At 39.0% G+C, this 16024-nt stretch overlaps 1 protein-coding gene across 2 annotated transcripts in view; it reads right to left on the bottom strand.

The window, feature by feature from the left end:
* The window catches only part of SYNPR (synaptoporin), a 315165-nt gene that overhangs the window by 297968 nt on the left and 1173 nt on the right, over positions 1-16024 (bottom strand). The gene's annotated exons all lie outside the window — the stretch shown is intronic.

The raw sequence follows: 16024 nt of genomic DNA on the forward strand, positions 1-16024 counted from the left end.
GTGTCACCAAAGGTTCTTGGTTTTGTCGTGAGAAAGAATTCAAGGACAGACACACAACACAGTGGATGAGTGACACAAGCAGGAAAGTTTATTAACGCAAGAGTACACTCTCCAGGAGTGAGAGTGAGAGAGAGAGAGAGACAGAGAGAGAGACAGAGAGAGACAGAGAGAGAGAGAGAGAGAATACCCTGGGGGTGGGGTTTCTATCTTTTCCTGACAGTTGTTAATTAGAGGGTGGAATATTCATTATTTGGGGTGGGAATGCAGGGTTTCCCACTTTTTCTTCCTAATTTGGTCAGGGGTCTCCTCTCCTGGCACCTACCAACTCGGGCCTGTCTGGTTTGACCTGGTTTCTTGTGGAGTGCTGCCAGGACAAGGTCTCTGGCTTCCCTAACAGTTGTCCATGACTTCCTCATTGCTGGCCTCCAGGTATCCTATTAGAACCTAACTAACTGCCTACTCAAATAATACAAGCCACCGCCTCAGTTCCATTAAGGTTTTGGCCCAAGAATAGTCCCGATATTTCTATGCTTTTGACACTTAGCGAAAAAAAAAAATATCTTCTCTGAAGAAAGGCAAAAGGGACCTGTGGACTCACTAATTCCATCATTTAAAAAACCAAGTTAGGATTAATCTCTGAACACCAGAAATGATGGAACATCAGACAAATTGCTCCTGAAAATCTCTTGTGCAAGAAGAGAACTTGGCCAGGTCCTTAGGGGTGCAGAGACAAAGCTCCCAGGATGCCAGAATGCTGTGGTGCAGTGGGAACAAGCTGGAGACTATGGGCCATATCCAGAATTCAGCCATGTTTTGTTTATTCTGCAAAGGATGGCTCTTATAATGTTTGAAAAATGTAAGATACTTCCTCTGTTAAAACTTCCCAAGAATAGCATCAAAATCCTTATCTATTTTCTCAAGAAAAGTGGAATTATATGGAAACATTGGGTCTGTGGTCCCACTCAAGAATTGGCTGGCAAAGCAGACGTTCCTATAAGCAGAAATCCATGTTCCAGTGTGCCAATTCAAAGCAAATCAAAACTATCCTTTCCTTTGTTTTATCAAGTGGACTTCTAAAAAAAAAACACAAAAAAACAAAAAACAAAACAAAATAAAAAACAATTCCTGAAAAAAAAAGGCCTTGTCTTTGAACTGCAGAGAATTTAAGAACTTTGCTCTGCCTGCCCATCACAGAATCCACCTTGGTGGATATTTTTTTCCCCCGAGAGGTACAAATGGCCTGGCTAGATGGTGGGGCTTGTCTTCAGGTATAACCTTGGTTCACTTACAGCTGTGGACGGCACACCTGTTGGCTAGGATGGCTCTTCCTGTTAGGGATCTGGTCCCTGGGAGAGAATCAGAACTTTTCGTCTCTCTTACTGCTAGGTTAAGCACACATGGTCTTTTTTAAACACAGAAGACTTGGGTTCAAATTTCAGCTGTTCTATTATCTACTGTACACAATTAAACATTCCTTGTTTTTCTTTTTTCCTTTTTAAGTTTATTTATTTATTTGAGAGAGACAGAGACAGCACAAGTCGGGGGGTGGGGGGTGCAGAGAGAGAGAGAGAGAGAGGAAGAGAGAGAGAATCCTAAGCAGGCTCCACACTGCCAGTGCAGAACCCAGTGTGGGGCTCGAACCCACGAAGCCATGAGATCATGACCTGAGCCAAAAGCAAGAGTCAGACGCTTAACTGACTGGGCCACCTAGGCGCTCCACACATTACTTGTTTTTCTAAGAGTCGTGTCCCTTAAACATGGGAAAATAATGATGCATACGTTCTAAAAGAGCTGTTAGAATTAAATGGCATAACATGTAGAAAGCATTTCACACAGTGCCTAGAGCTCAGTAAGTATACAGTGAATGCTAACAGCTGTTATTTTAATTCACAGGGAGGCCAAGGTGGCCCAAAATAGCCATATGTAAGGCAGAGGCAGAGTGCATCCATAATGCTGATGCTGTTGATGATAGCAAGTGTGGTCAGGAATGTGATCCAAGAAAGAGAGGACATAAACACCCGTGGCATCAGGCAGCTGCTGAATTTATTTTACTTCATCAAAGGGGAGTTCTGTAATCTCCAGCCAGATATGCCCCAGGATTCCTCACAGGGTATAGGGACACTATCCACTCTGCCTTTCCCTCAAAACAATTGTTAAAGTTCTAAATGTCTCAAACTTGAAGAAGGTATGGTATAAATTTGTATACATGAGTCACTATATATGAGTCACATATACATGAGTTTCACATTTCAGAAAGGTACTGAGCGCTTATGAGTATCATTTAAAGTAAAATAAGTTGTTTGCAATAAATAAGTTCAATATGAACAATATAAATAAAATGCAAATAGAATAGTAAATTTATATGATAAAACTACTCATCAAGGTTTTATAACAATAGTAATTACCTTCAGCATTCTAAAAATTACATAAATCTGTTCTTATATAATGAAATAGAGAAAGAATGGCTTAGTATTTCCTTTTCTACCCAAGTCAGAGTATAGCAATCTAAATAATTTCCAAACGGTGGAGTAGTACCATGACCCAGAAAGATTAAGACAGCAGCTTATATAAAAGTCTACGTGGATAGAACGATGAATTTGGCACCCTCAGCTACTTCTTTACAAATCCATTCTGTTCATTAAAATATTTCCAAAAGAAAGTAAAAATATATTCAATGTTATGAAAAAATGTGCAATTTCTTTGCATCATTAAGTACATACTCAGCCAAGATTTCACTTCCATCTATAAAAATGGACATTTAAATGATAATATGTGCACTGGTGCTACCTCATTCCTGACAATTGTTTCAAACACCTTAAAAACATATAACCTTTTGAACCAGAAATTCTACATCCAGAAATTAAGCAAGTAATAACAAAAGTACACTAACCAGTTATTTTGATGGAGGGATTGGTTCTTTGGAGGTTAAAATTATTACAAATATACATTTGAAAAGTACTTAAACTAGAAACAAGTTAAATAATTTCCAGGACAGGCATACAGTATAATAATATATAGCCACAGAAATTATGGACAAAGACATTTTATCTAGTAGCCTGGAAATACACTCATATTAAGGGGAACGAAACAGGTGATAAATTAGTGCCTACCTATCTGTTATGGGTTGAATTGGGTCCATCCTGTCCTCCCTCCAAGATCCAAATGTTAAAGTCCTTTCTCCTGGTACCTCAGAATGTGGCCTTATCTGGGAACAGGGTCATCGCAGATGTAATTGGTTAAGATGAAGTCATACTGCAGCAGGATGGGCTGTAATGCCTTATGATTGGTGTCATATACAAAGGGGGAAATTTGGACACAGTCACACAAGAGAACATCATGTGAAAACAGAGGCTGAAATTGAGGCAACATATCATCTACTAGCTAAGGAATACCAAAGATTGTTAGCAAACCACTAGAAACTAGGAGAGAGGTATGGAACAGGTTGTCCATTGAGGCTCTCAGAAGGAATCAACCCTATCCATACTTGGGTTGGACTTGTACCATCCAGAACTAGAAGACCCTAAGTGTCTGTGTTTAAGCTACCCAGTTGGTGGTGCTTTGTAATGGCAACCCTACCAAACGAATGTATCATTTTTGCAGGAAAAAAGATACATGAACATGAAAATGTCTGAAAGTATACTTTTCCAAATATCAGTGTTGGTTATCTCTCAGCAGAAGGACATTGGGTAATTTCTATTTACTAATGTTTGTGATTTTAAGTTAATAAACATTTTATTTCTACATAAAATGGCTCCAAATAACATGTCAAAAAAATTCACCTCAGAATACATATATGCTCAGTATGTTTGGATCATGGCAGGCAGAGAAGGGGCAGGGGGTCCTACAGACATGGCTTGAAATCCTCCTTTGGTCATTTACTTATTTTGTGTACAATGAGCCTTATAAGGTCATTCATTGTAAGGTATTAATGAGATTGTGTACATAATGTAGGTAGCACTGACATATACAACCTGACACACAGCAAGAGATCATTTCTTTACAGCCACTATTTATGGGAACTCCCACTATTTATGGGAACTTTGTCCTTTTTTAAAACAAAGAAGTATGTTATTCCTTTTGGAAAATAGCTTCACAAATGCATGGTCACCTTGCCAAAGCCTGTAGGCAGCCTGGGGCTCCAATGTGTCTGGGACACTGATCTAGGACTTGACAGTCCAGTCTAATCGTTCTTTCCTTTCAAACCACACCTGCCAAGTTTTACTATCCCACTCAAACTCATTTGGGTTATGAAGACCTGATCTTTACAGCCTTTAATATGAAGAATGTATGTGTGCATGTATGGGGGTGGGGGGAAGGGAGGGAAGATATCTAGGAATGTCTAGAAAAAAAAATCACACTTGTGAATTTTCCAATTTATTATTTCTACACATTGGTGGTAAGAAAGAAAGAAAATAAGTATGTATTGAATGCTTGCTATGTGCCATTACTCTTTGTAAATATTATATTGTTTAATGAACACAGTAATTCTGCCTGCTAGTTATCATGATTTTCACTGGTATAAATATGCAAGGACCAGAGAGGTTAAATAATACGTCCAAAGTCACATAGTTTCTCAGTCATAGGGCTGACAGTCAAGACCAGGTATTCTTTTTTAATGTTTATTTATTTTTGAGAGAGAGAGAGAGAGAGAGAGACAGAGCATGAGCAGGGGAAGGGCAGAGAGAGAGAGAGTGAAACAGAATTTGAAGCAGGCTCCAGGCTCTGAGCTGTTAGCACAGAGCCCAACACAGGGCTTGAACTCACAGACCGCGAGATCATGATCTGAGCCGAAGTCGGACGCTCAACCGACTGAGCCACCCAGGCGCCCCAAGCCCAGGTATTCTTTCTGTACCAAATGAGGCAAAGGTAGCAAATAAAGCCAGACATGAAAAGACACACACAAATCAGTCTGCAATTTAAAATCATTTTAAAAGGAGAAAAAGTATAATATTTACACCTCAAAATACCTACTGTGGCTGGTAAACTTGGTGGCTTCCCCTAAAACAGCTACAATACCACTAACAATTTCATACAGATTCTTTTTAACAAGTACATATCTTTTAAGATAAATTTCACATTCATATGTAATAATCATGCTTTTGCTTTCAACTGTTTCATAAGTAGAATTCGTAATGTTTTTCTGGCAATAGAAGTTCTTATATAAATTCTAGTAGAGGATTATGAAACATGCAGATAAGCCTCCCCCCTTTCCTTAAACAACTGCAGCCAGAGAAGAACATTAAAGGTATCACATCAGGCACTGCCCAAAGAGGAAAGATTCCCTGGACACCTGAGGTCTAGTGTTCTAGATTCAGGGTTAGTCAATATTTATTGAGCCCTCTGATAGGAACTTCATGCATGTTAATTCATTTTATTCCACAGCACTGTGTTAATGGATATTATCTTCATTTTATAGCTCAAGGAGATGAAGGGAATTGTCTAAACGTTGAGCCACTGATTCATTTTTATCTTTTAAACATATTTTTGCTGTAGGTAAAATCCCTAGAAATTGGAAGTTCAGCAAACCTGATTTGCCTATGAACTCATCCAACTTCTGTGACTGAACTCAAGCTTGTGGCTCTAAGTGAGCACACTCTTAAGTCATCATGATAATCCCTACTTATCCAGCTACACCATTTTCCAGCTTAAATATCTCCCAGGATTTGCCATTCTTCACTCAGTTCATGGGTTCATACCTAGTAATTTCCTGGTATTGCTCTTTCTTTCAATCTAACCCTTCTGCCTTCTCAGTTCTTTTGGATCCCAGCTTCAGGAAGGAGCCCAGGGGGGGATGCCAACTGTCTATCAGGTGCAGGCAAAACCATCAGGTGAATTAAGGGCATGAAAGCATAGCCAGGCAGTCTCATGGTAGACCAGATGGATATGTGAGCACTTCTTGTTAAAGCCATAGGGGGTATGTCTTTTTATTTGGCACACAAATCCTTCAAACTAACAAATCCAAAGAATGGCAGCCCATACATACACACACACACACACACACACACACGGCAAAGACAAAATTCATTTGCTCCTTCTGCCTCCACGATGGAACCTTTGGCTTGAGTAATTTATCAGGCACCAAAAAAGAATTTAAGTGTTCACATCTTGCTAAATATCCAGATCCTTTCTGAATTCTACAGAACTCTTCATAATTATGTTTTCACAACACATTCCTGAACGTGATTTCTTTATACAATAGATCAGTGAATAAAGATTGTGTTAGAGGAGCGCCTGAGTGGTTCAGTCAGTTGAGTGTCTGACTTCAGCTCAGGTCATGACCTCACAATTCTTGAGTTCAAGCCCTGTGTAGGGCTCTGTACTGACAGCTCAGAGCCCGGAGCCTGCTTCGGATTCTGTGTGTGTGTCTCTCTCTCTGCCCCTCCCCTGCTCACACTCTGTCTCAAAAATAAATAAACATTAAAAATTAAATAAAAAAAGATTTTGTTAGAAAAGAGACCCAAGATCAGCAAATCTTTATCAGGGAATGGGAATATTTTTGAGGAGTAAAAAGGTACCTAAGAGGGTTTGGACATCCCTAGTCATTATGGAGACATTTAAATTTTGTTTGTGCTCTGGTAGCATGATAGTGAAAAGAGACCTGAATTGGGATTGAGAAGACATGACTTTAAGAAGGAATGATATATATTGTTCCCACTGTTCTCACTGGAGAAATCATTTAATTTCAAGACTTAAGGGTAATGAGTAGTCGCTATTAATGAGAGCTAAGACGGAAAAAATGATTAAGATGAAGGAGTCTGCCATTCAATTGCCTAGGTTCAAATCCTGGCTCTAGTCACTTACTAGCTGTATGACTTTAGGCAAGTAGTTTGATCTCTCTAGGCCTCAGATTCTTCATCTGTAAAAAGGAATTATTGCTTGGTCCTTCAAAGGTGATTGTGAGATTAAATGAAATAATACATGTATAGCACTTATTAAAGTGCTTGTCTCTACGTATTAGTATTCATATCACTTGTATCTATTTTATGATCATCTCACAATCAATGTGCTCACAACAGAGAGATAATAACAGAAACAAAAGATAATATGGCAATAATAAATTGAGCAAACTTCATGTTTATACTGTGCTAGAAATGTTAAGTGCATTTATAGGTAACATATCATCAAGTTTAACAATCTCTTCCTTAGTTACAGTTAGGAAGACTTAGTATGGACTAGACACTGTGCTGAAGGTTTTGCAAACATTATCTTACTTAACCCTTATGGCGACCAAAAGATGTGACACTTACATTCCTCCTTCGATGGCTGCAGACCCTGAAGAACAGCATGATTATGCAGTTACCTCCACTTTCCATGGCTGGGAAGAAGAGCCAGTTTTCCAGCGTAAGGCACATGCCAAAGCCCAGGCTCCTTCACCCACCATGCTGCCTTTTTTCATGGTGATTCTTGCTTGTCAACCAATTTCTCTCCTCCTCTCCCTCAAACAAACAGCACCTATCACACCAGGCAAGCCAATGACTCTTCCATGAGTAGATATTCAGGACAAAAAAAAATTAAGTGGGATAAGAATCTTAAACTAAAAACAAACAAACAAACAAAAAAACCACATTAGTGCGTTCCTGTTTTTTACCACAGGAATAAGCACAAGAACTAGTTAATGTAGTAATTAATGTAGTATTCTAACAGTAAGGGCCAGAGCTCAATTAAAAAATGAAGTGCATGTGGTTTGAAGGAATACATTTTCCTTCACAAACGGATTATCTAATCACAGACAAGACCTCATCATTCCTTTAAAGAAGAGGTGATGAACAAGTTGGCCTAAGCTTTGGAGCCCTGTGAGCTGAAGAGCCAAAGGTACACCCCCTCGAATAACATTACCAATGTGAGTCCACCAAATGATCTCATCATAGAGAATTCCAGGAATACTGGTCCCAGATATCAAAGACATAACATCTTGAGAAAACTGCCAGCACTACCTTAATGGAAAGTGTATTCATAAAACAAATTATGTATTCTTCCACTAGACATGTAAACTTCTTACTATGCCTAACGTGCCGGTGACTTCAAGAATTATCCCTCCCACTCTTCCCCTGAAAGAACAATGTAGGGAGACATGTTTTGAGTCTCATGATCCTTTTCACTCAGGCTGTAAGTGACAGAGCCAACAGTGGGCATCTGATCCATGCATGGGCAGCCAATCCATAGCCTGCTATGGCCTGGGGCTGATAGCTGCGTCCACACTGAAAGAATTATTAGCTGAACCGATCACATCCCTTCTCTTAGTCCTAAGAGATTAGATTAGAATTAGATTAGAATCAGGGAAAGAATGGGGTAAATGGGAAGAGACAGGGAACACAAAGAGATGAAGCAGGACAGTGGTCAAAACACAATAACGGCAACATTCTTGGTAAGGCAGTTGTCCTCATTGTCTTGAACACAAGACATGAGACCTATTCCTGTTTCCTTCCTCACACTTTTGTTGTGTTTTGGTTATTGCCCTCACACTTGTATTGCTGTAAGAGTTCACCTCCTTTATTGTGAGGATGTCTACAACTCCTGTCTTTCTTTTAATAGTTGACTCGGCCTAGGTGAGTTACTCTGCTCCACAACCAAAAGTAACAGCTGAACAATTATTTCTATAGGAGTCCTTAGGATTCCTCCTTACAATGAAAATCATGAAGGCGAATTTACACCACATCCAATGTGTTCTCAAGGATTCATTTATTTAGTCTTTATTCTCTTTCCTCCCTCTCTTCTTCCCCCCTCTTCCTTCACCTAATACTTACTGAGCACCTACTGTCTGATGTTTTGATGGGATTTGTAAACATCTCCATAGTAAGAGTTGTTCTTACTCTGTGTCAAGCACAGTGTTAGACACTTAGAATCTAGTAATGAACAAGACAACTTGTCTTCACGGAGCATTTAGTCTGCCTTAGAAGCTAAAATGCAAACAAGCCATTAAAGAATGTGCTTGGGATGGGGCACCTGGGTGGTTCAGTAGGTTAAGCGTCCAACTCTTGATTTAGCCTTGGATCATGATCTCACGGTTCATGGGTTTGAGCCCACATCGGGCTCTGCACTGACAGTGCGAAGCCTCCTTAGGATTCTCTCTCTCTTTGCCTCTCTCTCTCTCTCAAAATAAACAAACTTAAAAAAAAAAAAAAAGAATGTGCTTGAGGAGCCATCAGGAGGCTGACTTCTTCCAGTGGAACCAGTCTACTCAGAGAGGTCCTCCCAAGAGAAGTGACATCTAAGCTGACACCTCAAGGGACAAGAGGAATTTGTCAGCTAAATAGGGCTGGGTTAGAAGAGAACGGTGGTATTCCATGCAGAGGAAGAGACATTTGCAAAAGTCCATCAGATCAGCAAGAAACCATCACCAAAACATCTCAGAAATGTGAAATGTGTACAGAGCAAGAAACTGGATTTCAATATGAGAGACTGGAGGGAGGTTGGTGGTTGGGAAGGACTCAACCACTCATAGAGAGAGATCAGGTGCTCATACTTTATGCCTCAACCTTCACACTAGGTCAGTTATCTTATGCTGCCCAGAGTCATTAAAAAAATTTTTTTTAACATTTACTTATTTTTGAGAGAGTCAGAGACATAGTGCCAGCTGGGGAGGGGCAGAGAGAGAGACACAGAATCTGAAGCAGGCTCCAACTCTGAGCTGTCCGCACAGGACCTGATGGGGAACTCGAACTCATGAATCACGAGATTATGACCTGAGCTGAAGTCATAACCGACTGAGCCACCCAGGCGCTGCCCAGAGTCATTTAGACTGGACAAAAGTATTTCTTTATCATTACCATCATGATGATTACAATTATCTTTACTTTTAGAGGACATTTAATAGTTTACAAAGTATTTTACACGCCTGATCTCACTTAAAATTTACAACACTGTGAGAAGCAAAGGGTATTGCCCCAGTATTTAGGTGAGGAAACTGAGGTTCTCAAAGAAAGGATACGATAATAGAATGAACAAGAATAATTACAAATATAGCCAAAGTCAAACATATGCCTGAAGAAGATGAAGACTCAAAGAAAAGTCATGTATTTCTACACATATTCCTTAGGGACTATTTTTTTTTCTATTAACACGTGACCTTTTCTTTTCTTTTTGAAGTTTATTTACTTTGAGAGTGGGGAGAGGGAGAGAGAGGGAAGGAGAGAAAGTGAGAGAGAGAGAGAATCCCAGGTAGGCTCCACACTGTCAGTCCAGAGGCTGAATTGTGATTTGATCTTACAAACCGTGAAATCATGATCTGAGCCAAAATTGAGAATCGAACACCTAACCAACTGAGCCACCCAGGGGACTGGACTTTTTTGTTTGTTTGCTTCCCCCTTACCTGGGTCAGGAAGAGATGTAAATCCTCTGGGGAACAGAGAACTAAGAACAATGTCTCTACTTGAGCATGAAGGCAGGATCCCTACCCTGGGAGACTCCCAAGTGCCAGCTGTAGCTGGGTATTAGGGTGTGGTTAATAACTGCCTGAGGTTGATCCTATGAATGCCTTCATCTACAACTTGGAGAATTCAGTTGGATACATGTAACTCTTCCAAACATAAGCAATGTCTATGGATTATGATTTAAGAAAAATGAGGAAGATTCTCTGCCTGCACCTCAACAAAAAACTCTGGAGAACCAACTGCCTGCAATTCTTTCAAGAGACCTTTTCCTGTAGGTTCCACACTGACCTCTCTGCAATGGTCTTTGAAATGCAGATACTCCAAGGGCAAGTTCCTGAAGAATCATTTATGCAATGATAAAAACAAATAAAGAAAACACAACAAAAACCCCCAACCATGACAGCATGGTATACAGAGAGAGGGGCTTAAAGAGGTACATGCAAGGTGAATACAGATTTTCTACTTCTGAATTTTGCCAAGATTCTAACTCGCAAGAGGTTTCCATAACGTTCTAAATTACCTTCCAATGGATTTCTACTTTCTCCTTTTTCATCATCCCCAGAATCACCCAAATCATTATCATCATTATCATCATCATCACCACCTTCATAATTTGTTGAGCGCTTTTTATAGCCCAGGCACCGTGCAAGGGGGTTTACTTTCATTAAGTCATTTAACCATTATGGCAACCCTTTGAAGTAGGAGCCATTATCAATCCAATTTAGAGATGAGAAAATAAAGTCTAGTGAAATTAAATAAATTGTCCCAGGTCACCATGCTAGTGAAAAATAAAATCAGGATTCAAATACATAAGTAACATTTTTCTCTTTTTTTCTGTATTTATGGGGCCAAACACCAATGGTCTTAATAAACTTGGAAGTGCATTAAGTGATGAATCCATTAGCATACTGGGGAGTTGCTCTTTTATGAAAAGTGTATTTATTGATTCATATTCCAATCACACATGATTTTTGTCACTAATTGAGAGGCTAGAAAGTTATAATTAAATCCACATTAATGTAGCTTTGAAATTACATCAGGCCCTCAATGACAGATTGCTGCTCATAATTTAAATACCTCGCATGTTAGAATTCCCTGTCTTGTTTATACTTAGGAAAAAAAGAAAGATTTGTCTGACTCATGCACACAGATTTTTTTTAAGAAAATAGAAAAGAAAAAAAAAGGACCACAAAATGAGATTAAGTTATTGGCTTTATAATCATAGTCTTTTTCTATGTATTTTAAATGAAGAGATACTAATTTTTAATTAGAACCTATTCGACCTTGGTTAATTAATAACCAACATAAAAAATAAAACAATATAAAAGACAACTGATGTCTGTTATATTCGGCTCTAAATGCAAACCCTCCTTGGCATTTTCAGAAAAGCCTTCAAAAATATATCTTAGTGGGTGAGATAAACACTGCAAATAGGATAGTATCTGCCTTTTAACATTTCTTTGAGGATTAGAGATAAGATACAGCAGGTGCCTGCCACACTGAAGAAGGCAGAAAAGTGCAGCATTTAAGAGAATACAGTTGGGAGTGAGAGTGCTCAAATCTTGGCTTTGCCACTTCCCACAATTTTGTTCTTGATCAGCTAGTTAAGTCCCTGCGCTTCATGGTGAAATGGAAACGTTAGTCATATAGATTTTAATGTGCTGATGTATTGAAAGCACTAAAATATAGCGCCTCACATGAAGCCTGCATGAGAAAGGTAGCTCTCGTTCCTTTTCTCATTAAGTGTTCAAAATGGTGATACATCATGTTAATTATATATTATATCTTATTAACTATATTATTGCTTTATTTTGTTACTACCAATCATGATTATAAACGCTATTAGTATCAAGTAAGCAGAATGTTGTCTTCTGTTTGTTTGGAAAACATATTTGAGAACTTAGATTCAGGGATGAAGTTTATGCAAAGCAGGTGCCTCCATTTACATGAAGTAGTAGCCCCTATGGCTCATCTGTCAGACACACTGCATCTCTGGATTGGCTGGCTTCCTTTGGAAAGGCAGAAAGGAAAAGCAGAATGGAAATGTGAAGTTCAGTGTTGTTGCAGAAATGGTATAGCACAATTTGAGATGGATGTCAAAGATTAAGGATTAGAGGAATCAGGCAATTTGACCTAGCAGGAATTTCTATAGGGACAGAATCCGGACTTGCAGCATCATGATGCTGGAAGACTGTGCTGAATATCATTTGTGGAGTTGAAGTCCTTTTGATGCCCTTACATCTACACTAATTCTGGTCCTGGGTGATGGAGATGTGTTGGGGTCTGCCACATTCTAGTACACATAAATCCACAGGTATATATTCAGAGCTTTGTAAATAGTACAGGGAAAAAAAATGTGCTGACGATACTTAAAAAAAAAAAAAAAAAAAAAAGACCAAAGTCCAACTAGCAAAGAACTGAAGTAGCAAAGTAAGAGTGATCAGTGGAAGGCAGGATTCTATTAACTTAGTTTCCAGAGTAAGACTGAGAAATGGGGTAAATGGAATTTTTTTTTTTTTTTTTTTTTTTTTACCATTTCCAAATCAAAGTTTAAGAGATTTGCTGGATCTATTCTATCATCATGGAATAAATGAAACAGACCACTGGGATCAGTGTTATGTCCTGAATTTTGACTTTGACTCAAAAGATAGTGAGAAGTCCTTGACCTCATTTAAGTAGAGATTAAGAATTGCAAGTTTTGCTTCAAAGTCTTTGAAATTGGCTAAAGCTTTCCCCTGAAGGCCTAGCTTTTATACATTATTTAAACTTTAAATCTACTATATCCATGAGCCTTTCCTAAGCAAAGAGCACATAAAGTGCATGTTTCACCCTAAGGCTATAAATTCAATATCAGTGGATGTCTTTAGAAGTAACACAACTTCATATGGCCAATCCATAGGAAATCATTCATAATATAAGTTATTTTTAAAAATTACAGTTGTGCACAACTGCAGACAAGTGACATGCCTGTGGTTCCTCCTGCATAACATAGCTTTCCTTCACCCCCTCCTCTTCCCATTACACCTCAAATTATACCCTTTGGAAAAAAATCAGTCTTAACGGTTCTGTGGTACACATCTATGCTTTTCTCTATGCTCAAACAAATCTGTTTCTCTTTCTCTCTCACACACAACTATATGTCCCTTTTTCTATTTTTTACAAAAATAGTATTTTACTCTGCGCATTACTTTGAAATCTGATTGAATAAATTGTTGACTAAAAAAATGAAAGCCACTTGTTTCCATTTAATGGAACTTAATTACACTTGTTTAATTTAATTTTGTCAAATATTAAGAATGAAACCCTTTTTTTTGCACTTGACAATTTTATCAAAGACAATTACATATACTGACCTTAAGGTCAATGCATATTAATTTAACTCATTCTTTTTAATGGCAGTATAATATTTCATAACATATATGAATCACACACTAATGATTTTCCTATGAATGGACTTACTGTTTCCAGCTCTTTCCTCTACAAATGATGTTGCAGTCAATATCCTTGAACATATATCTTTATATACACTTTTATTTATAAATACTGAAAAACAAAAGGATTATAGTTCAAAAATTTTAAGGAGCACCAACTTTAAAGCTGCTTTCCATAGAAAAGGAGAAACTGGGGTATTATTAGTGCTCTGTCATCATCAATTTTCACCTTTAGCTCATCACTTAACTGTTTACCAAGAACTCTGAAAGGCACTAGGGGGGAACACAGAGACAAACAGAACAAGTTTCCTGCTAAGAGATCACATGCTCTCTCATTGTCACCATCTCCTACAGAAAAAGATGGCTCAGAGAGGCTCCTCCTACTAATGCATACGGTAACATAGATATTCCTTCTCTCTCTCCACTTTGTTAAACTTGCTCAGTAACTAACCTTCTTCTATTTCTCTGCTTTCACCTCTTCACCTTAGCACTTATAAAAGGTAGATCAAGGGGCACCTGGGTGGCTCAGTTGGTTAAGCATCTGATTTCGGCTCAGGTCATGATCTCGCTGGGTTTTTGAGTTCGAGCCCCGCATCAGACTCTGTGCTAATAGCTCAGAGCCTGGAGCCTCCATCAGATTCTGGGTCTCCTCCTCTCTCTGCCCCTCCCATGCTCATGCTCTGTCTCTTTCTGTCTCTCAATAATAAATAAACATTAAAAAAGATTTTCAAAAAGGTAGATCAACTAACTTCTCTGACTTTTTAAGCTTTGTTTTGGTTTGTCCCCTTGTTTCTTTTTTGTTTGTTTGTTTTTGTCCCTTATTCAGGCTCTCTTCCACAAAGAGAATGTAGTAACTGATCTGCAAGCATAAGCTATTCCACCTTATAGCCTTAGAGGCCTAAAAGAGAGGAAAGACTATAAATATTTTAGGTGTAATAAATGTTCTACTAATCCTTTCCCTCTCCCTTTCTCTTTCCTTCTCCCTCCCTCGCTTGCTCTCTCTCTCTCTCTCTCTCTCACCACGCACATCAAGAAAAAAACAACTATAATGCAGTGTGATAAATTCTCATGAATAAAATGTAATGGAAGCCCAAAGGATGGGTTGAATCATTCTGTTTGGGGTAGAGGAAAGGAAAAGGAGGCAATATAAGAGACAACTTCGTGAAGGTAATATTTAAGCTGAGGTTAAAAGACACACATTTTTTTCCAGGCTTGGGGTGTGAGGATGAAGGGAAACTTAAAGTGCTTTTGAGTTTTGAAAGAAACCTGGATAGCTTAGGGTAGTGGTCCTCCAGCTTAAAAGTGCATAGGAATTATCTAGGGAGCTTGTTTAAAATGCAGATTCCTGGGCACCCATCTTCCCAATATTGTGAACTGATGTCCAGAAATCTGCATTTTAAACAAATTCATCCAGGTTTACTGTACTTGGAAACATACTGGTAGAGGCTGTGTGGTGAGTAGTGACATGGAATGATGCTGTCACAGGACTGAAAAGAATACAATGTGTCAGGTAAATGACAATGTGAGACAATCAGAGATACCAGAAAATTGATGTCAACTCTTTGAATTTTGTTTTGAGACACAATGGCTTGGCAATGGAGTTCTGATTTTGATAAAAAAAAAAAAAACCCTGCTTTTCCACAGGGAATGTTTACTGAATGGCTGAATGAATGAATGTGGGCAGAATTCTGAGAAAGCGACCGGAAGCTTCCCAGACCATGAGCCCTGCTGGCTTTGTTTAACCTGGCTGTAAGGGCCACTGTTTTATAATGGCCATCCTGAACCACTAGTTCAAGCTTTCCAAATGCTGTCTTGATGTATGTCAAACTGATACATTCCTGCATTTTAATGCAGGTCCACAAACAAGGCAAACGTGATTACCCTGTAGATCATCCGTGTAAACGCACCACAGTTGTGTAGCCAAAGCCACACGCTAGCCCTTGGAGCTAAGATCACGGAGGACGGGGCACGCTCTTACATAATTTCCCAGCTAGTCAGTGGTAGGGCCTGTGATTAATGCTACATGACGGGCTTTGAACTTTCTGTCCAGATAGGTCCGCTTGCCTCTCAGAGCTCCTAGCAAGAGAGAATGTGCGACCTGCAGATTTCACTCTGAATAACCATCATCCCAGCCAACAACACCAACACTGCTCTGTGGCCCCGTGAGTAGCTGTTTCTGTGCCTCCCTGCTTGTCAACAGACAGGTTGCCAGAGGACTGTCAA

Source organism: Neofelis nebulosa, chromosome 4 (genome assembly GCF_028018385.1).
Source record: "Neofelis nebulosa isolate mNeoNeb1 chromosome 4, mNeoNeb1.pri, whole genome shotgun sequence".
Classification (NCBI taxonomy): Eukaryota; Metazoa; Chordata; class Mammalia; order Carnivora; family Felidae; genus Neofelis; species Neofelis nebulosa.